Here is a 20,232-nt window from a genome sequence, read left to right as displayed (position 1 = left end):
TATACATCCAGGAACAAAACCTGTAGGCCTTAGTTAGAGGATGGGGGACTCTATCCTGGGAAGCAGTGACTCTGAAAAAGATTTGGGGGTAGAAGTGAATAAGTAGTTGAACATGAGCTCCCAGTGTGATACAGTGACCAAAATAGCTAGAGTGATCCTGGGATGCCTAAATAGGGGAATCTCGAGTAGGAGTAAAGAGGTTACTGTACCTCAATAGTGGCACCAGTGTGATCCCTACTGTGTCCAGTTGTGGTATCCACAATTCAAAAAGGATGTTTATAAATTGGAGGGTTCAGAAAAGAGCCACAAGCATGATTAAAGGACTGGAAAACATGACTTATAGCGATGCAGGCAAGAAGCTCAATCTATTTATCTTAACAAAGAGAAGGTTAAGGGTTGATTTGATTACAGTCTCCAAGTACCTACATGGGGAACAAATATTTAATAATGGGCTCTTCAATCTACCGGCGATTGGTATAACATGGAAGTTGAAGCTAAACAAATTCAGACTGGAAAAAAGGTGTAAATGATTGACAGTGAGGGTAATTAACCATTGGAATAATTTACCAAGGATTGTGATGGATTCTCTATCACTGACCATTTTAAAATCCAGATTGGGTGTTTTCCGACAAGATCTGCTCTAGGGATTATTTTTGGGAAGCTCTCTGGCCTGTGCTATCCAGAAGACCAGACTAGATGATCCCTTCTGTCACTGGAATCTATGAATCTATGATTTGCCTAATTTTGAGACAACGCCGGAGCCAGTAGCCCTGGGGATGATGGAGAAAGGAAGGGAGAATTGAGGCTGTGCAGCTCAAGCCAACAACCCTAATCCAATGACTGCTTCATCTTGAGCAGATACTTTTGAATAACAAATTCCCTTCCAAACTGAGGTGGCACCCCCTCTTCTCTCCCCCAGCTGATACACTGGAAAGGGCCCAGGATGTCTGGCTGCAACAGGCCCAAGGATCACAGCCCTTCAACAGCTGCACCAGGCCCGGGGCTCGCAGCCCTTCAGCCTCTAGGCTGGGCCCGGGACACGCAGCCCTTCACCCTCTAGGCTGGGCCTAGGGCTCGCAACACTTCAGCCTCTAGGCTGGGCCCAGGGCTCGCAGCCCTTCAGCGTCTGCGCCGGGTCTGGGGCTCGCAGCCCTTCAGCATCTCCACCTGCCTGCAACTCACAGCCCTTCTGCTCAGCTCTTTGGGACTCAGCCCCAGCCACTGAAAAGTTGGAATTCTTTTTTAAGCAGAAAGTGGATTTGTGCCCATGACTCAAAAGCTGCAGGACAGATTCTGTCCCAGCCTGGCCCCGAGCACAGATTCCCCTGGGATTTGGCTGAGATGGGAGAGGAGGAACGTCAGTGTCTGAGGGGATCTGGAGAGCAGCGCAGGACAGGGGTTGAGAGAGATGCTCTCTCTCAGCTTTGCTGCCAGGACTCTGAGTTGTCTGTAGCTCATATCTGGAGGCTGGGCACTGCCTGACTGCGAGACAGGCTGATGGCACTGCTCTACTCACTGAGACAGGCTGTGTTCTTGGAGCAGAGCTCTTCCTTGCACAGGATCAGACCCTGCCTCATGGTGTCCTTACCTTTCCTGAGTTGGCGTTTATATTCCCTAGCCCTGGGCATGTTTCACTGGCCCTCATTTTCCCTAATAAGGGAGGGGTTTGCTCCTTCCTCTCTTCCCGAAGCCCTGAGGGTCGTCCAGCCCTGCTGAGCTCTCGATGGTTCCCTTGGCCTTGGCCTCACAGCCTATCACGTTTCCCACTTCTGGTTTGGAAGAAACGTGCCTGCGAACATACAGCCGGTCTGGGCTTGGCGAGATGCCGGGTGAGGCCAGTGCAGGGTCTCAGGAAGGGCCATTTTCCAGTTACATAATTTCGCAGAATTTAATGGGACATTGGACCATCAAGTCTGACTTCCTGTATAACACAGGCTAGACAGTCCTTCCACCCTGACACCCCTTCCACCTGGACACCCCAACACCCCAATGGTAGGGAATCTACAAGTTTAAAAATATTGACGAAGTTTGAAAGCTTCAGCTCTTCTCCAGGCTGCTCCTTCCCATAGCAAGAGCCTCACAGAGAGCCTGAAAAGAGAGAGAGAGAGAGAGAGAGAGAGAGAGAGTGAGTCAGGAATGACAACAATACTGGCGGGGAAGGTACTACATTTATAAACAGCAGCTCCTGCTGTAATGTCACATGCTATGCTTGAGTTATGTCAAGGTTACAGAAGATGACGACCATGTTTTCAGAGTCAGAAGCCCAGGCATCAAATAGAAGGGTTGAGCCACTGGCTAGACCAGTACAGTTAAAGTGAGGCACCCTCGTGTTGAGGCAGTTATGCTGGTATAGGAGTGCTAGTCCTGGGATCGCTATTCCTATAGGAGAAGCGGAATAAGCTCCACGGGTATAAAGATGTAGAACTGCAACCACACTAGGCCCTGGTCCACACTAGGAGTTGAGGTCAAATTTAGCAGCGTTAAATCGATTTAACCCTGCACCCGTCCACACGATGAAGCCCCAACAGTTATTTTCTGGTCTGGGAATAAAGTCCCTTCCTGCAGCTTTTGAAACAGACCAGAGTTCCTGAAGATGTGAGTGTCGTGTACCTTTCCCGGCCATCCCACGTTGGTGTTGGTGAAACGTCCCTTGTGATCCACCAGTGCTTGTAGCACTATTGAAAAGTACCCCTTGTGGTTTATGTACTCGCCGGCTTCGTGCTCTGGTGCCAAGATAGGGATATGGGTTCCGTCTACGGCCCCACCACAGTTAGGGAATCCCATTGCAGCAAAACCATCCACTATGACCTGCACATTTCCCAGGGTCACTACCCTTGATATCAGCAGATCTTTGATTGTGTTGGCTACTTGCATCCCAGCAGCCCCCACGGTAGATTTGCCCACTCCAAATTGATTCCCGACTGACCGGTAGCTGTCTGGCGTTGCAAGCTTCCACAGGGCTATTGCCACTTGCTTCTCAACTGTGTGGGCTGCTCTCATCTTGGTATTCTTGTGCCTCAGAGCAGGGGAAAGCAAGTCACAAAGTTCCATGAAAGTGCCCTTACGCATGCGAAAGTTTCGCAACCCCTGGGAATCATCCCAGACCTGCAACACTATGCAGTCCCACGAGTCTGTGCTTGTTTCTCAGGCCCAGAATCGGCATTCTACCGCATGAACCTGCCCCATTAGCACCATGATGCCCACATTGCCGGGGCCCGTGCTTTGAGAGAAGTCTGTGTCCATGTCCTCATCACTCATGTCACCACGCTGACGTTGCCTACTTGTCCAGTATCGCTTTGCCAGGTTCTGGTGCTGCATATACTGCTGGATAAGGCGTGTGGTGTTTAATGTGCTCCTAATTGCCAAAGTGATCTGAGCGGGCTCCATGCTTGCCGTGGTATGGCGTCTGCACAGGTAACTCAAGAAAAAAGGCGCAAAACGATTGTCTGCCCTTGCTTTCCTGGAGGGAGGGAGGGAACGGGGGCCTGACGATATGTACCCAGAACCACCCGTGACAATGTTTTAGCCCCATCAGGCACTGGGATTTCTACCCAGAATTCAAATGGGCGGCAGAGACTGCGGGAACTGTGGGATAGCCACCCACAGTGCAATGCTCCGGAAGTCGACGGTTGCCTCGGTACTGTGGACACATTCCACCGACTACATGCACTTAGAGCATTTGTGTGGGGACACACACAATCAACTATATAAAAACGCTTTCTACAAAACCGACTTCTATAAATTCGACCTAATTTCGTAGTGTAGACATACCCTTAGAGACTAACCAATTTATCTGAGCATAAGCTTTCGTGAGCTACAGCTCACTTTATCGGATGCATTCAGTGGAAAATACAGTGAGGAGATTTATATACACCCAGAACATGAAAAAATGGGTGATATCATATACACTGTAAGGAGAGGGATCACTTAAGATGAGCTATTACCAGCAGGAGAGCGGGGGGGGGGAGAAAACCTTTTGTAGTGATAATCAAGGTGGGCCATTTCCAGCAGTTAACAGGAACGTCCGAGGAGCAGTGGGGGGTGGAGGAAGACACTGGCAAGAAGATTTTGAATGGCCCCTAACTTTGAGACACCGGGGGCCTAGATTTCAGAGGTGCTAAATACCCGCAGCTCCCAGGGGGCTTGTGGGCACTTAGGGTGTGTCTACACTGCAGTTACATGCCCACGGCTGGCCCGGGCCACCTGACTCCGGCTCACAGGGCTCGAGCTGAGCAGCTGTTTATTTGTGGTGCAGACGTTCTGGCTTGGGCTGGAGCCCGAGCTCTGGGAACCTCCCACCTCGCATCGTCCTAGAGTCGAAGCTCCAGCCTGAGCCCCAAAGGCTACACCGCAGCTAAACAGCCCCTTAGCCCGAGCCCCGGGAGCTGGAGTCAGCTGGCCTGGGCCAGCCACAGGTGTGTAATTGAAAATCAGCCCCCAGCCGTCTCTGGGTGGGCACCAAAACCTGAAGCATCCAGTGCTGGCCATTTACTCCCTACTGAATCCCTGGACCTGAACTCCATGGGCGAAGCCACATTGCCTGGCCTGCGTTTGGCTCTAGGCTACATCTACTGGGAGCCTAGCAGGTCCTCTAGGTTTGATGTATCGTGAGGGCAGCACCTGGCTCTGGGAAGGCTCAGTAATTGGATGAGTCTGTTCAATTACATGGATCTGCTTCTGGCCAGGTTGCCGCTTGCATTTTGCTTGGGTCTGTAAAACGAAATGAAATCAAAGTGGCTGGTGGAAGCAGCGCAATGAACATTTAAAAAGAATCAGTGGCAGAGCTAATAGTGGGCTGGGGGGCAACTGCCCCCCTCACCAGCCATTAGGTATACGTGTGGCGCCTTTTCAAGCCAATAGGTATAACTGAAGGTGGAACCACCAATGACCCAGCTGCCTCCTGGTTCCACCACGGCTCAAAATGTAGCTCCGCTGATGCTAAGAATCCAGAGTCTATTGAGCAGGAACATGGGACAGACAGCACCCTTGCTTGGAGAACCCATGCTTTGCAAAATGAGACATGGACTTTCATTCACCCTGCACTGAATTGCATCCACTTCTGGAGTGGAGTGTAGTAGCTGCATAACAACACATGGATTGCTCGCCCAGCACTGAAATACAAATACCTCTGGGGTGGAGCGCAGCAGCGTATCATAGAACATGAGGGTTGGAAGGGACCTCAGGAGATCATCTAGTCCAACCCCCTGCTCAAAGCAGCGACAATCCCCAGTTTTTGCCCCAGATCCCTAAATGGCTCCCCCTCAAGGATTGAACTCACAACCCTAGGTTTAGCAGGTCAATGCTCAAACCACTGAGCTATCCCTCCCCCCCCACATCACAATACAGGGATCACTCACCTGGCATTGAAATGCAGACAGCTCTGGATGGAGCATAGCTGATGTGCAACAGCACTCAACAACACTACACAGGGATCACCCACCCAGCACTGAAATGATGCCACCTCTGGGGTAGGAATGCAGCAGCTGTTCAACAGCCACAGAGCGACACTACTCACAGTTTAGAGCAGGATGTGAAGAAGACTCTCACTTCCATTCGAAAGCTCTGGGGGAGTTCACAGAAACAGACCATGCTGTTAACCTGAGCTGAACAGCAGCCAGGACACAATAAATTGGGTCTGCACTGCGGGTAACCAGACAACAGCTCTGCCATGAGGGATTCGTTCTGATTAATGGAGGGAGGGATGGGGCAGGGAGCCAGTCAAGCTTGGGGAACTAATTCCTTCTCCAGGATGCTTTGCTCCAGGATCTTAGAGCCCAGGCTCTATGGACATTAATTCCTGCACCACCCAGCCGGAAGGGAAGGGCTGGGGCAGGTCTTTGCGCTCCACATGTCACAGGAGGACAAGGCAGAACAAACCATGTCACAGAATGAATCAGTTGCATCGCCTGGACTAGAACCCAGGAATCCTACCTGCCAGCTCTCTGCTCTAACCATTAGACCCCACTCCGCTCGCAGTCAGGATAGACCCCAGGAGTCCTGATTCCTAGACACACACACACACACACACGTTTCTCTAACCCAGTGGTTCTCAACCAGGGTTACGGGTGCCCCTGGGGGTACGCAGAGGTCTTCCGGGGGTACACCAACAGGCTACACAAAAAGTTTTAGCAAAGCCAGGTCCATTCGACCTGCTCCTGTTCCTGGGTACAACACGGGGCCTGGCTGAGGGGGGCTGGGTGCAGGTGGGCGAGGGGCCTGACCGAGGGGGGAGGTGCGTGGAGGGGGGGGCGAGGGGCACTGCTGAGGGGGGGACACTGGTTGGAGGGGGGACTTGCAGCTCACTGGGGGGCCCTGACTGGAGTGGGCTGAGGCCCCACTACCCCAACCCAGTCCTCGCTTTAACCCTGCCCGAGGCCCCCGCCTCCCTCTGCGCCCCACATGACCAGGTGGGGGTTCAGTGGGGACCTGCGTGGCCCTGTCACTGGGCGCCCGCCCCTTGGTGCCCAGGCCCAGCCCTCGCAGCGCCAGAAGTGGGGGGCTGCGGCGTTCGGCCGTCTTCAGCCTTGCAGACATCGACCCGCCAGCACCCCAGTTGCTTTATACTGAAATCAGTCACTGGGGGGGCTGGGCCCGTCCATCAGTGACACAAGGGGGGGCCGGGCCCATCCACCAGTGACTGATTTCAGCGTCACTAGGGGCCGTCGTCCAGCGTCACAGACACTCCCCAGAGCATGGCAGGGAGAGGCCAGGGCGTGCCCAAGGACAGGAGCAGAGCCGGGGCAGGACCCAGGAGTCCTGACTCCAGCCCCACCCCGCACACAGCTGAGTCCTACTTCTACCCACAGGGCTCGAGGGGACGTGGCAAGAGGCGGAGATGGCCCCGTCCGGACTGAAGGCGGTGGTGCGCAAGAGTGAGTGCGGAGCCGGGGGGTCTGAGTGTGGAGCCGGTCGGGGGCAGGGTCTGGTTGGGTGTGGGTCTGGGGGGGCAGGGCCCAGTTGGGGAGCCCTGGGAGGGGTGCTCCTGGGTGTGTCTCACCCTCGGGGAGGATTAGGAGTCAGTCGGAGCAGAGAGCTCCCCCCCGCCTGCCTGTCACACACCAAGAAGGGGAGGAGGCTGTCTGCCCCACCCCCAAGGGCTGCCCCCTCCCATAGGAGCTGCATTTTGTGGGGGCGTCATCGTCGTCATCTCTTTCCATCAGGATGACTCCCACCAGGGCCAGTGCAAGGATATTTTGTGCACTAGGCGAAACTTCCACCTTGCACATTCCCCCCCCCACCCCCGACAACCTCTGAAAACTAGTAAAGTTAGCATTATAAACAGCCTGTCAGAACGGGTAACGGCTGCGCGCAAGGAGAAAAATGACGTCATAGCCACTTCGTAACATAGTAAAGCAGTACACTTCTGCCCGGCCCCAACACAGAGCTGGCGTAGGCTATAGCTGTAATGTAGGAGAGATCAAGGTAAAGCCTTACACTTCAGAAGCCCAACCCACTTCTGTTACTTCAGAAGCCCAACCCACTGCTGAATCTCCAGCCCAGGCTGCAGTGGACGGGGCCTGTGGCTAAATCCAGACCACAGACCTGGGGTTTAAAAGACCCTTGCAAAGTGGATTCAGTTCTGATGTTCCATGGTTGCCCCCAGAACTGGGACAGAGCAAAAGTGGCCCACAGCTCAGGACGGCCGGTGGTGCTAATAACCCTTAGCTCTTCTCTTAGCTTTTCCTCACTAAATCGCACAATTAGGAGGGCCTGACATGTGACTTCTGAATACTTGGGGTGGGCCATACTGCCCTGGTTCAAGAGGGGTCTCTGAACAGGAATAGCAGGGGGCTGCGGGTCAGGAGTGAAGGGCATCTGAGAGCTGTGAGGGGGGGAACCCAGGACTGGAATAGCTGCGGGTCAGGAGTGAGGGGCACTGGTGGAGCTGGGAATGGGGGGGGGGTAAGCAAAGGGCTGGGATAGCAGGGGGCTGCAGTCAGGAGTGAGGGGCATCTGCAGAGCCGTGAGGCAGGGATCCCAGGACTGGAATAGCTGCAGGTCAGGAGTGAGGCAGAGCTGGTGGGGGACAGACCAGGGCTGGCATAGCAGGGGGCTGTGGACAGGAGTGAGGGGCACTGGCGGAGCTGGGAGTGGGTGGGAGCCAGGGCTGGGATAGCAAGGGCTCCAGTCAGTAGTGAGGGGCACTGGCACAGCTGGTGGGGGCAGTCCAGGGCTGGCGTGGGGAGGGGGGGGTGTAGCTGCAGTTCAGGGTCGAAATGCGTGGAGAAAGCAGGTTTGTGTCTGCCTTCGCCATGTCTAGATCCAGTCTGTGCTGCCAGCCCCTTACCGTGCACTCGAGCCCCACGTGCCCCAGTGAACGGGGCGTCCGCATGCCGCAGGTGTAAAGGACTGCAGGAAAGCAGCAGGGAGGCCAGCGCGTCCTGGTGCAGAATAGCCCCTGGAGCCTCATTAGGACCAAGCAGCCAAGTCCTGATGGGCTAGAGGTGGGGTAGGGAGAGGCATTGCTTGAGTTATGGGGGAAACATAGTGTGTTGGGCAGTGCACTCACGCACACCAGCTACCGGGAGTGGGAGTGAGAGTGAGAGCACAGGTCAGGGTCTCGGGGCTATTGCCCTACGGGGCCAGCCAGAATCAGGTGCTTCGTAGGGGTAAAACAGATGTATTATGGTAGCACCCAGGAGTCCCAGTCATGGACCAAGGCCCCATTTTGCAAGGCGTTGTACATTATTCATTAGGTGTATTACAGTGGTGCCCAGGAGCGCCAGTCATCACCAACAAAAAGATGGTGCTTGGCCCGAAGAGCTGACTATCTAATTGCTTAGCTGGGCTGTGGAAGGTGCCCAGGAGACAGGCCAGCAGTTCCCTGAGTGGGGCATGCCTTGGAGGGGTTCTATGTGCAGGACTCAGAATTTGAAGTCTTTGTTGTGTTGCTGTCCCCCATACACAGTGAGGGTCCCTGGATCCCCTCCAGTCAAGAGGTGCTGGACAGGATCTGTTTTCTTCCTGCACGGGGCCAGATCCTTAGTTCAGCTGCGCTCGTATCCAGCCTGGCAGAAAGGAAGGGGGATCAGACCCATGGCCCATCTAGCCTGTCACCCCACCACGATCGCTGACTGGGGGCTCTGCTAGGAGCACAACACTATCTGGCCTGAAAGCAGCCTCTGAGCCACTTCCCCGAGGCGTCCTTCCACCAGCCAGTGGGTCCTGGCTCAGGGCACAGCCGTCCCGTCTGAGCCCCACCACTAATCCCCGTCTCTTTCCCTCGCAGAGATCCTCAGCGTTGTCCTCGTGAAGAAGGAAAGAGAATGGAAGGTAAGGAGGCCGAACCTGTTGCCCTGGTGTCCCCCTGGGGATATGCTGTATCCATATATCATGCTCCTCCCCCTCCAGCCTCTTGAGATTCATTAGGAACCTGAGCTTTTCCAGGCTGGATCAGATCCCTGCTCTGTCTAGCCCATCATCCGTCCCCAGCTAGGCTTGGGTATGTCTGCCTTCCCACCGCGCTGGATCAGACCCAGCTTGTCCAGCTAGCCCCATATCTCCCCCACACACACACACCGGATCAGACCACTGGGACCAGTGAATCAGCCTGGGTGGGAGGAGGAGCAGGAGAGTGCCAAGCATGGGGCAGTATGCACCATTGGCCAGGCAGGTTATTGAGCCCCCGGCATGGACTGGGCCGGGGGATGTGGAGCAGCGGGTTAGGCCGGTGCGGCAGAGGGAGCATTCGGCACGGCAGGAAGGTGGTGGAGATGTTGGGCCAATGGCCTACAGGGCTTTCCTAGGGGAACACGGAGACTCCCCTCGTTCCATTTCTCTGTGCGCAGCACAACGTCAGGATGGGAATGGGGCCAGTAGGGGCTCCCTAGGAGGCTGCTTCCCCGGAGCTGGGCTTCATGTTCTTTGCCACGTGAGGCACAGACTGTCCCCCAGACCTCTCCGCAGTGCAATCCTGTGGGGATTGGATGGGCAGGTGCAGCAGGCGGAGAGAGGCGACCTCAGCTGAGACTCAAAGCGAAGGAGACTCGATGAGGCAGAGGCTCAGGGAGCAGGGGCTGTTGGGGAGGAGGCTCCTGCATCTGCAGCAGCAAGGTGAGTGGAGGGAGACCAGGGGCAGGGGGCGCTGGCAGAGCAGGGTGAAGCCCAGAACCCGCAGGGGCTGCCCGCGGAGGGAGCGCTGTAGGAGAGGACTGCAAGCTGGGGCCTGGGGCTTGGGACAGGGCAGCCAGGTTCTCACCTGTCACAATGGCTGGTCGAGGGGTCTGAACAGGTTCCAAACACCCTGCCAGGCTAGCTGGCGTGGCGAAGCTGCAGGTGCCCAGCATGGCGCCCGGGGAGGGAGGGGGCCCTGATGGTAGTTGCCTGGGATTGCTGCTCGGCCGGCTGTTCCCTGGGCACTGCTCAGAGCCCACTTAGTTCAGCAGCAAGGCAATGCCAGGCCCCATCTGTGGCCGGGCATGGACACTTCTGTGGCAGCGAGAGACATGACTGGGCCCTAAGGATGTCCCGGGCACATGGGGACAAGCCCTGCTCCAGGTGGGGAGGGAGCCCAGAGCCAGGGGGGTAAAAACCAGCCCACCTCCTGATGGCATCATGCTAGGCCCTGAGTCCCCAGGGGCTGGGCATGGGCTGGGCCATTTGAGCAGCAGGGAGGGGCCTCGGCAGGTGCTGACACACCCTTTCTTCCCCCTTTGCAGTCGGTGCAGGCTTTGATCAATGACTTCCAGGGCACCCCCACCTTCAACTACAAGGCAGTTCACGTCTTCTTCCTCAGCCGTGAGTATCGGGGGTCGGGGGATCCCCCAGCTGGGAGCCTGGACAGCGGCACACTGGAGCCTGGGGGTGGGGGAGACTCTCTCTGCCGGCAGGCCAGTGCGCAGCACCCTGATTATGCTCTGCCCTCCTGCAGGGGATGCAGCCCCAGCAGGCCAGACCGAATGAGGTCAGGCTTGACAAAGCCCTGGCTGAGATGATTTAACTGGGAATTGGTCCTGCTTCGAGCAGGGGGTTGGACTAGATGACCTTCTGGGGTCCCTTCCAACCCTGATATTCTATGATTCTATGACGCCACCTATCCCTTCCCCCCCTTCTCCCCCACGGGCCTGCCTCCAGCCAGCACGGCTCACAGACACCTGCAGCATGTGCCCAGAAAGGAGGCCTCTGGCTACCATTCCCAGCATGCATTGCTCCATCAGTCCCAACTCGGTGGGGGGATGGGACAGCACCAGAATACCCAGTGTGTCAGGGTCAGATCTGCTTCTCCCCATTACAGCGGCAGGGGGAGCCCAAGTCCCTGTTCCTCCTTGTGCATCATCCTATGTTGTACACTCTGGTCACTCAGCCCTGCCGGGGGGCTGAGGGCAGGGTGTGAGACAGGGGCTGCGTAGGAGAGATTGTGGCTCCCCCTCGCTGCTGATGCTGCAGAAGGCAAGAACCCGGCATGACTCTGGTTCGGGGGGGCTGGACTCATCGTTGACTCCTGTGTGGCCCTGCTGGCTCGCCCAGGTTCCCCACAGGCGTGCAGCACTACTGCCCCTGCTGTGCCCGGTCTGGCCCCGTCCGTGGGGGCTGGTGCTGTGCTGGGGGTCCTGAGCCCTGTGCCTGTCACTCCCACCCACTGCCTCTGCCTTGCAGCCTGTCCTGAGCCTCTGTTCAAGGAGCTGAGGAAGTCACGGATCACCAAGGTCATCAAAACCCTCAAGGAGATCAACATGGCCTTCCTGCCTTACGAGAGCCGGGTGAGGGGTGGCCGGGCTTTGGAGGAGCAGGTCCGCGCGGCGGATGGTGACGTACGACACCCCACCCTTAGTGGTTCATGTGGCTTGGCGGGGGAACCTTTCCCTTCTAGGGCCCCGGGTTTGACGCCAGCACAGGGCAGCAGGGACTAGCTGGCTGCTCACACCCTGTGAGACCTGGAATCGCTGGCTTGCACCTGGTGGGGATGGTAGATGTATGGGGGAGGAGGGCCCTGCCTCCCTGGCTTTACCAGCTCTTACTGGTGGTTTATACTAGGCCTGCAAGACAGCCCGATACTCTACACGCCTGCCCTTTACCCAACCACCCCATCCCCACCTTGTGTCATCAGTGGATTTCCCCCCTCCTGCCCCTGAGGGGCAGGACTGGGGTGTCAGCCCCATTGCATTGATGGGGAAACTGAGGCACAGAGAGACATGAGCCTGGTCTACATACAAAAGCTTTGTTGGTATGGGTTTGTTACGGGGACATGAGAGAAAAAATCCCCCTGTAACTGATGCAGCTGTGGTGGCAGAGCCCCTGGGTAGGTGCCGTTACGCTGGCAAAGCAGTCCTTTCGCCACTCTAGCTGATTTCATCTGGGGTACCGGTGCCAGCTGTGCCAAGAGAAGCTTTGGCTGGTAGAAGCTGAGTGTCCGTCAGGAGGCTATGCTGGCTCACCCGTCCCGTTGCGCCAGCAAACCCTTCATGGGCCGATACTATTTATTGGTGTCCAAGCACTTTTGTCCCCATGGCTCGTTCTGTTCGGCCAGTGAAATAAGCGACAGCGGCAGACGCGCCTTGATGCCGGGTTTGCCCGTGGCTATGCTGGGGCTTTCGCCAGACGAGAAGCGTCGCCAAGCCCCTTCCCCCAACATTGAGGACACCTGGGAGTCTGCAGCCAAGTAAGGACCTGAACCTGGGGCATCTTTATCCCAGGCTGGTACATGAATCTCTGGCTCGCTATCCCTCTACCACAACAGGAGTGGCACTGGCAAAGGGATCTCTTCCTCACTAGGGGCTCGCTACAGCTCCACCAGGCTGGCCTGATCCAACAGCGCGTCTATGGGGCACAGCTGGCCTGGCTGCAAGCAGTTGGCACTGGGGTCTGATCTCTGCTCTCCCCTGTCCCCAAGGTGTACTCCCTGGACAGGCCATAGAGCTTCCACAACTGGTTCAGCCCCTACCGCTTTTTCGAAAAGAACAAGCAGATGGAGAATCTGGCAGAGCAGATTGCCACATTGTGTGAAACCCTGGAGGAGTATCCAGCCATCCACTACAGGAAGTGAGTGTGCCCAGGGGAAAGGGTACCCAGGTATCCCCTATAGGAAGTGAGTGTGCCATGGAGAAGTACCCAGCCATCCTCTACAGGAAGTGAGTGTGCCCAAAGGGCGAGGGTACCTGGTTACCTCCTACAGGAAGTGCATGTGCCCCTGGGGGAGGAGCTGTTTCTGACCCACAGGGTTTGTCTTTGCTGCAGGGACCATGAAGATAACTTCCACTTGGTGCACGCTGTGCTGGCCAAACTCAAGGCGTTCAAGGCATACGAGCCCAGCATGGGAGAGGTGAGCGAGCTGTGCTGGCCACGCCCTTGCCATGGGACAGAGCCGCGGGGGAGCACATGAGAAGTAGAAGGAGGGAGGAGTGATTTAGAACCTGCTCGGAGATCCTGGCGGGGGGAGGGGTGGGGTCTAGACCCCCTTGGAGATCCTGAGGGGTTGGCAGAACAATAGCATTCCCTGTGTGGCTGGATTAATGGCCACAGCCCTTCTGGGCAAGTCACCTCCCCTATTTACCCCTCAGTTTCCACATCTGTAAAAGGGAGATAATGCTACCAATCTCGGGCAGGGGGGCCCCCTCTGGGATAGCTGGCTCCCATGGCACAGATGCTCTGTAACTCACAGCTGGCAGTACAGGCCTGCCTCCAGAGGGGAGCCTGGCACACACCTGGCTGCCCAAACCATCTACCCAGGGAAGAGACTGACAGCATGCTTGTTAACCACCGGAGCTACTTGCTGCAGCAGAGCTGGCTCCAGCCTGCAGCCCCAGTCTGATCTGGGCTATTCTCAGGAGCTGATAGCGGCGCTGGGGAGGGAAAATCCTGCTCTGTGCACACCCTGCTGCTGTGACTCCCGTTGAGTCCCCCCAGGGATATTCCTGAGGCTCTTGCCAAGCCTCCCTGTCACAGGTGAAAGCACTATCCCCATGTTACACGGGGGAAACTGAGGCATGGAGCAGCATGCCAGGAGTAGGTGGCAGAGGCAGGAATAGGAATAGCCCAGATCAGGGGGACGGGGGCTCCCATTGCACTGCCAGGGGGAACTAGAGAGACCCCTGACCCCAGCGCCCGAGAGAACCTGTTGAGGGAGGAGCAGCAAGAACCTAAATTCGATCATTAACTGTGTGGGGTTCAGTGGGTTAGAGCGGATGGTTCTGGGAGCCAGGACTCCTGGGTTTTATGCTCAGCTCTGGGAGGGCAGTGGGGTCTAGTGGGATAGAGGGGGCCTGGGAGCCAGGACTCCTGGGTTTACCCCCAGCTCTGAGAGGGGTGGGAAGAGCAGGATCTCAGGATTTGATCGGGGAACTAGGACTCCTGGGGCCACGGACTCGTGTGCCTGGGCTGTGGGTGCGTCCCAGGGGTGCTAGGGCTGACCTGTCTGTCCCCGTGCAGGTGTGGACAAGGAGAACCTCACCAAGCTGATCCAGCATGCCAACATCCAGCAGCAGAGAGACATCATCCACAACATGCTGTTCCTGGGCATCTCTCTCACGCCTGGGGTAAGGGACTGGAGCCAGGGGCCAGCAGCTGTACTCATGCCAGGGGGCAGATCTGTGCTGCACAGGGGAGCCCAGGCCATCCTGGAGGTGCCGCCCTATGGCAGTGACCTACTCCCAGCACAGAGGTGGCCTCTGTCCCTGTACAGTGGGGTGACGCCCTCCCCATAGGAGGGTGACCCCGAGTTACTCCCCATCTGGGGTGACTTCTTCTGCCCTGGCAGAGGATACTGGGAGTCAGGACCTCAGATCGCCAGCGAGCTGGAGCTGGTGACCACTGCTTGGGGTGGCCATGCGGCGAATGAGGGGAAGCAGCTCTGTTCTCCCATCAGTCTCTCTCTCTCTCTCTCTCTCTCTCTCTCACTCAGTGATCCATTCTGTTTTCTCTGCCTCTCCCCTGCCAGCCTGGCTGGCGCGACTCAGGTAGGCCACGCTCTCCCTGTCTGCCCCCGTTCCCAGCCCGCACCTCCTCCCTGCTGCCTCTCACCCCCTCTCCCTTCCTCCCCCAGAGCAGGCAGCTGCGACCGAAGAGGAAAGCGCGGCTGGAGTCCAGCTACCAGCTCTCCCACTGGATCCCCATGCTCAAGGACATCATGGAGGTACCGGGCCATCTGCTTCCTGGCCTTGGGGACTGGGGTCACACCTGGCAGGCTGGGCCCAAGGGGGTGGTTTGGGGGCAGCCATGTGTAGAGCCCTGCATATCCGTGCCCCATTTCTGCGGATAGTGGATTGGCTGCAGATACAACCGTGCAGGGCTGTACTCCCCAGCAGCGCCTGGCCCGCGGCATCTGGCTCAGGCAGCCCGGGGGACGCAGGGCACTCGGGGCCGCCGGCCCACAGCCAGTGGCTAGGCAACACGTCGGAGTTGGGGCTGTCCGGCACCCACTCGCCCCACCGCGCGGCTTCCTGTCCAGCAGCTCGAGCAGCACCAGTGTCCCCACCAGCTCCTGAGCAGCAGGATTTGGGATTGGAGAGGGTGGGGCCCGGCACCCCACCCCTCCACCCCACTGTGATGCAACATGCTCTGCTGCTGCCGTGTACACTCGTGACCCCCCAGGAGCGGCACGTGATGAGAAACCCCTTCCCCCCCCAGCCCCCACCCCCTCCACACTGCCCCTTCTCCTCAAGACCCCGCCCCCACACTGCCCCTTCTTGAGACCCCGCCCCCTCCAAGCTGCCCCTTCTCCTAGAGACCCTGCCCCCTCCACACTGCCTCTTCCCTGCAAGACCCCTTCCCCACCCTCGCTAGCTGCTGTCGGTGTGGATGCGGATACAGGTAAAAGGCGGCTTGTGGATCGCAGGCTGATGCACATCCACATTTTTGTATCTGCGCAGGGCTCTAGCCATGTGAGGGGCTCATCAGCGAGTCCTCTCCTGCTGCCATCCTTAGGGGTCTTAAATCATAGACACGAGTGCAGGGGAGTTGTCTTACCCGGTGCTGAGATGCTGCCAGCTCTGGGGTGGGGTATGGGCAGTATATACAGGGGTTCCTCACCAGGGCTGAATTCTTCCTAAGGAGTGGCAGGCAGCTGTTAACAGCCGCCCAGCAGCGCTGCCCAAGAGTCTAGGGCAGGAGGTGATCAGTGTGTGGGGCTGGAAGTGCAGAGGATCCAGGCAGCACACTGTCGTGACTGGCATTGGAATCTGAATGGCTGGCAGGGTCCTTGGTCTAACCTCCAGTGAGGAGCAGCTGTGTGACGTTCATCTAAAGGATGAACTCCTGCAGCACAGTACTGGTCACTGACTGACCGGGGAGAGCACCCCCTGCAGAGCCCCCCGCCCACTCCCTGGGGTCATAGAGCACCCTCTGCTGACTCACTCGCACCTCCCAGCACCCAGTGGCTTTTCCTTAGAGGTCTCCTATCCAAGCACTGCCTGGGCCCAAACCTGCTTAGCTTGTGAAAGGTGACATGGTCACTCCTTCCCCCCACCCTTACTGGGGGCTGAGCCCCTCATCACCCAGTCCTGTGGGGCACTCCTCAAGGGGGTGGGGGGCACACTTAGTTGCCTTCAACCTACTGGCTTGGGGCTCCTCCAGGCCAAGAATTAACCCCCCGACCAGAGCTCCTGTCCCTGGCAGATCAGAGGTGGGAGGCTCCCAGGCCCCTGTTCCAGCATTGTGATGGTTCCTCCTGTGGGATTTTGGGGCAGGTAGTTGCAGTAACCTCAGTCCCATGCATAATCCAATCAGGGGCGCCCCCTTCTGCGCCAGCCACAGCTTGGCAGGCCTTAAGCTTCCCTGTACAAGTCAAAGCAGCGGACTAATGTAAAAGCCCCTATTATGTGGCATTAGGATGTATCATAGCCTGGGCCCCCTGCGTGGCTGGGACACACCTCATGGAGCAAGAGGCAGGGCCTGGATCTGCCCGCAGCAGGGAAGGGGCACTGAGGGCAGCCCCCTGCCTCCCCCACCCCAAGTGAGGGGCCCTGGATCCGGCTGCAGGAGGTCTCTGCCCTCCCCATAACGGTGGATGGGTAGGCAGGTCACAGCAGGGCACTGAGCAGCTGAGGGGGATGTGGAGAGTTGGGGGCATCACTGGAGGAGTCAGCGTGCTCTTTGCTGGCTCCCCATGCCCCACCCTGGAAAGTGGGCCCCAGGCTGCTCCCCCCCAGGGACTGTCAATCATTGAGTGAGGAGCCATCTCAGCCCCTCCGCCCCAATGGGGCCTGGCTTGGCCACCAGGTCAGAGGTTCCTGCTGCTTGGCCCCTGCTGATCTGTCCTCCCCTGCCAGGACATCCTTGAGGACAAACTGGACAAGAGTCTGTGGCCCTTCGTGTCAGACCCGGTCCCTACCACCAGCTCCCAGGCTGCTGTCAGGTAAGGCTGAGCCTGGCTGGGCTGTGGACAGCAGAGCCCTGACACACCCCCCCCAGGGTGTGGGAGCCTCTGTGCCTGGGAGTGCATGGCCAGGGCCCTGTCCTCTGCAGGGGAGGGGGTGCCCAAGAGCCTGGAGCCCTGGACCCCTCTTACCGTGTCCCCCACGCCCCAGCAGTCCCTCAACACACCAGGGTCCAGGATAGAGGAAAGGGACTGGACGAGCTTTAGACAGCACCCCCAGCCCAGGGCAGGTGCCACCCTCCCCTACTCCCTTCTGCCTCCCAACCTCCTCCAGGCCCTGCCCTTCCATGCGGCATTCCCTCAGCGAGCCCCTAGTATCCACACTGCCCCTCTCTCCCCCCAGCCCCCGCTTTGGGCAGTGCCCACCCCTACACCTGGCATTCCCTCAGCGAGCCCCTGGTATCCACACTGCCCCTCTCTCCCCCAGCTCCTGCTTCAGGCATTGGCACAAGAACAAGCCAGCGACTGAGTACCAGATGGGCCCGCGCCTCATCATCTACGTGCTGGGTGGGGTGTCCATGTCTGAGATGCGCTGCGCCTACGAATTGACCCCGGCCACCAGGGGCAAGTGGGAGGTGGTGATCGGTGAGTAGGGCGAGTCCTGGGGGGAAGGGTGGCTGGAATGCCCAGGTCAGGGACAGTTGGGACCCCCTGGGTGGGGGAGACCCTAAAACTGCCTGCCCAGCACCCACAGGGGGCCCATGCTACCCTCTGTCCTCCCGCACCCAGGGGTCTGGGAACAGATGTGCTTGTCCCACAAGGCCTGTATCTAGCCACCTGATCTCCTGGCCGCTGGCTCCCCAGGCCTCTCATTGCCCAGGGACCATGTGTGGGGGCCCAGTCAGACACCCCCAGTAACTCCCATAGGGATATGGCTCACCCCCTGCACACACCCCTCGAAGACCCAAGGGTGAGGAACACTGTCAGCGCGTGGATTCTTGCCTGGCTGTGCAGGGTACAGCAGCACGAGGGGTGCGGTGCCAGGCCACAGTGTAGGCATATTCCAATATTTGTGATTCTGTTCATAAGAAATTGTAAACCTGCAATATTGATTTATAATATTTATTAAATCTGCATTTATAATTCTTCTTTTTGACATAATTGTAAATCTGCAATATTGATTTACAATTCTGTATTAAAGCTTGCAAACCGTACCTTGCAAACCACTCAATTGGCTTTGCTTTCTCTAAATTGATACTTTCTCTCACTTGTTATTAAGATGGACGCTTGGAAAACCAAACCGCTCATATTGACTCTGAATTGATACTTTCTCACTTGTTATTAAGATGGACGCTTGTAAAACTAAACGGCTTAATTGACTCTGCTTTCTCTGTATTGGCGCTTTCCATTGATTGTAATGGAGATTGACATGCTTTTTAACTAACTTCACTTTATGTTCAATTGGCTCTACTTTGCAAACGGATACTTTGTAATGGAGATTGACATGCTTGTTTGTAACACCCATGAAGAACCACGAATTGGAGCGGCGCTCATAGAAATGTCACATAGAGACTCCCACCTTCTATAGTTTGGATCAGGAATGTTAAAAAAACGGGGAGTCTCAAATAAATAACACCTTTGTATAATAAAAGAAAGGCAATACCGAAGGAATGTCAAGAGACAGGGAGTCTCAAATAAAATAACAATACTCGGTGAAATGAGAAATGTGTTTTTTTTATTAAAGTAAGGAATGTATGTGAATGAATGGTGGGTTTTGAATAAACAGGGAAGTGCCAGCCTAGGAATTTAACATCGATTGGCCGAAGAAGACGCCAGGTGGAGACAACCAGAGAACCCCACCGGAGGGCAAACTGGGATCCACCCGACCAATTCAAAGGATGAAGAAAGCTGATGAGCACCTGACAGCCGTCCTGGAGCAGTCATGACTAACAATATGACAAAGCAAATTCCACGGACTGGCATAGGAAGAAATTCCTATAAAAATGGACACTAAGGACTGAGAACTTTGAGTCTCCAGTTCTGCCACTACCCTTCAGGAGCATCGGATGCGCATCTGACATGGACTCGGCTCCACTCTCGTGTACAGGTTACCTGGCCAGTACCCTGTCACGAGCAACCTCTAGGCTGGTAACTATAAACCCCTATGCAGAACTGGTATGAATGAATGAATGAATGAATGAATGAATATATAGATATATATATAATTAAGTAAGGAATAAGTAACGATAGGACAGTGTGAGTTTTATATTTCTTTATTATATTTACAATAAATGTGGCATTTTGCCTTTTCCCTTTAATAAGATCCTGCTGGTTTTTATTTTATTGGTACAACAACAGGGGGTAGGAGAGAGTCCCTCCCCTCCTGCACTAGAGCAGGGTCCAGCTGCAAAAATGGGGGTGATGGTGATGCCAGCCTCATACCCGCGCCACTGTGCCGACCGCTGCCAACCACCTCTCTCTCCCCCAGGTTCCAGTCACATCCTGACCCCCAAGCGCTTCCTGGATGACATCCAAACCCTCAACCAGCTAGACCCCGAGGAGGCCTAGAGGCAGCCCCCTCCCCCCAGAGACTCTGCCCCCCACAGCTCCAGCTCGCTGTCCCCAGCTCCACCTCCTCTTCTCAACAAGGCACCTTCCCCCCTACTCCTGGCTGCGGTGTCAGTTCTTGGGGGGTGGGGGGGGAATGACTCCTTGGCTGTTAGGGCAGAGGGCAGGCCAGGCTCCCTCCCTCTGGCACAGCCTCTAGGGCTGTCACCCTTTGTGCCCTGTGGCCACCCTGCCCCTGATGGGGTAGGGGCAGAGTCTGGCTCCATTATCTACCAGCTTCAGCCATTCCTACCTCCCCTGCCTGGGACCCAAAGCACAGCACCTCCCCCTCCCCCTCCTGTCAGCCCTCCGCTAGTGATGCGGGGCACGCAGAGGCTGCTACCACCATCTGGCTTTGGGGCGGTTGTGACCCAGCC

At 56.8% G+C, this 20,232-nt stretch overlaps 1 pseudogene; it reads left to right on the top strand.

Annotated features, from left to right (window-relative positions):
* The first annotated feature begins 6,835 nt into the window (after positions 1-6,835).
* LOC140901062 (syntaxin-binding protein 2-like) lies at positions 6,836-19,816 on the top strand (annotated as a pseudogene).
* Positions 19,817-20,232: the final 416 nt, after the last annotated feature.

The sequence above is a fragment of the Lepidochelys kempii genome, chromosome 20 (assembly GCF_965140265.1).
Source record: "Lepidochelys kempii isolate rLepKem1 chromosome 20, rLepKem1.hap2, whole genome shotgun sequence".
Taxonomy (NCBI): Eukaryota; Metazoa; Chordata; order Testudines; family Cheloniidae; genus Lepidochelys; species Lepidochelys kempii.
Note: the sequence above shows the minus strand (reverse complement) of the source record. Positions and strands in the feature narration are given on the sequence as shown.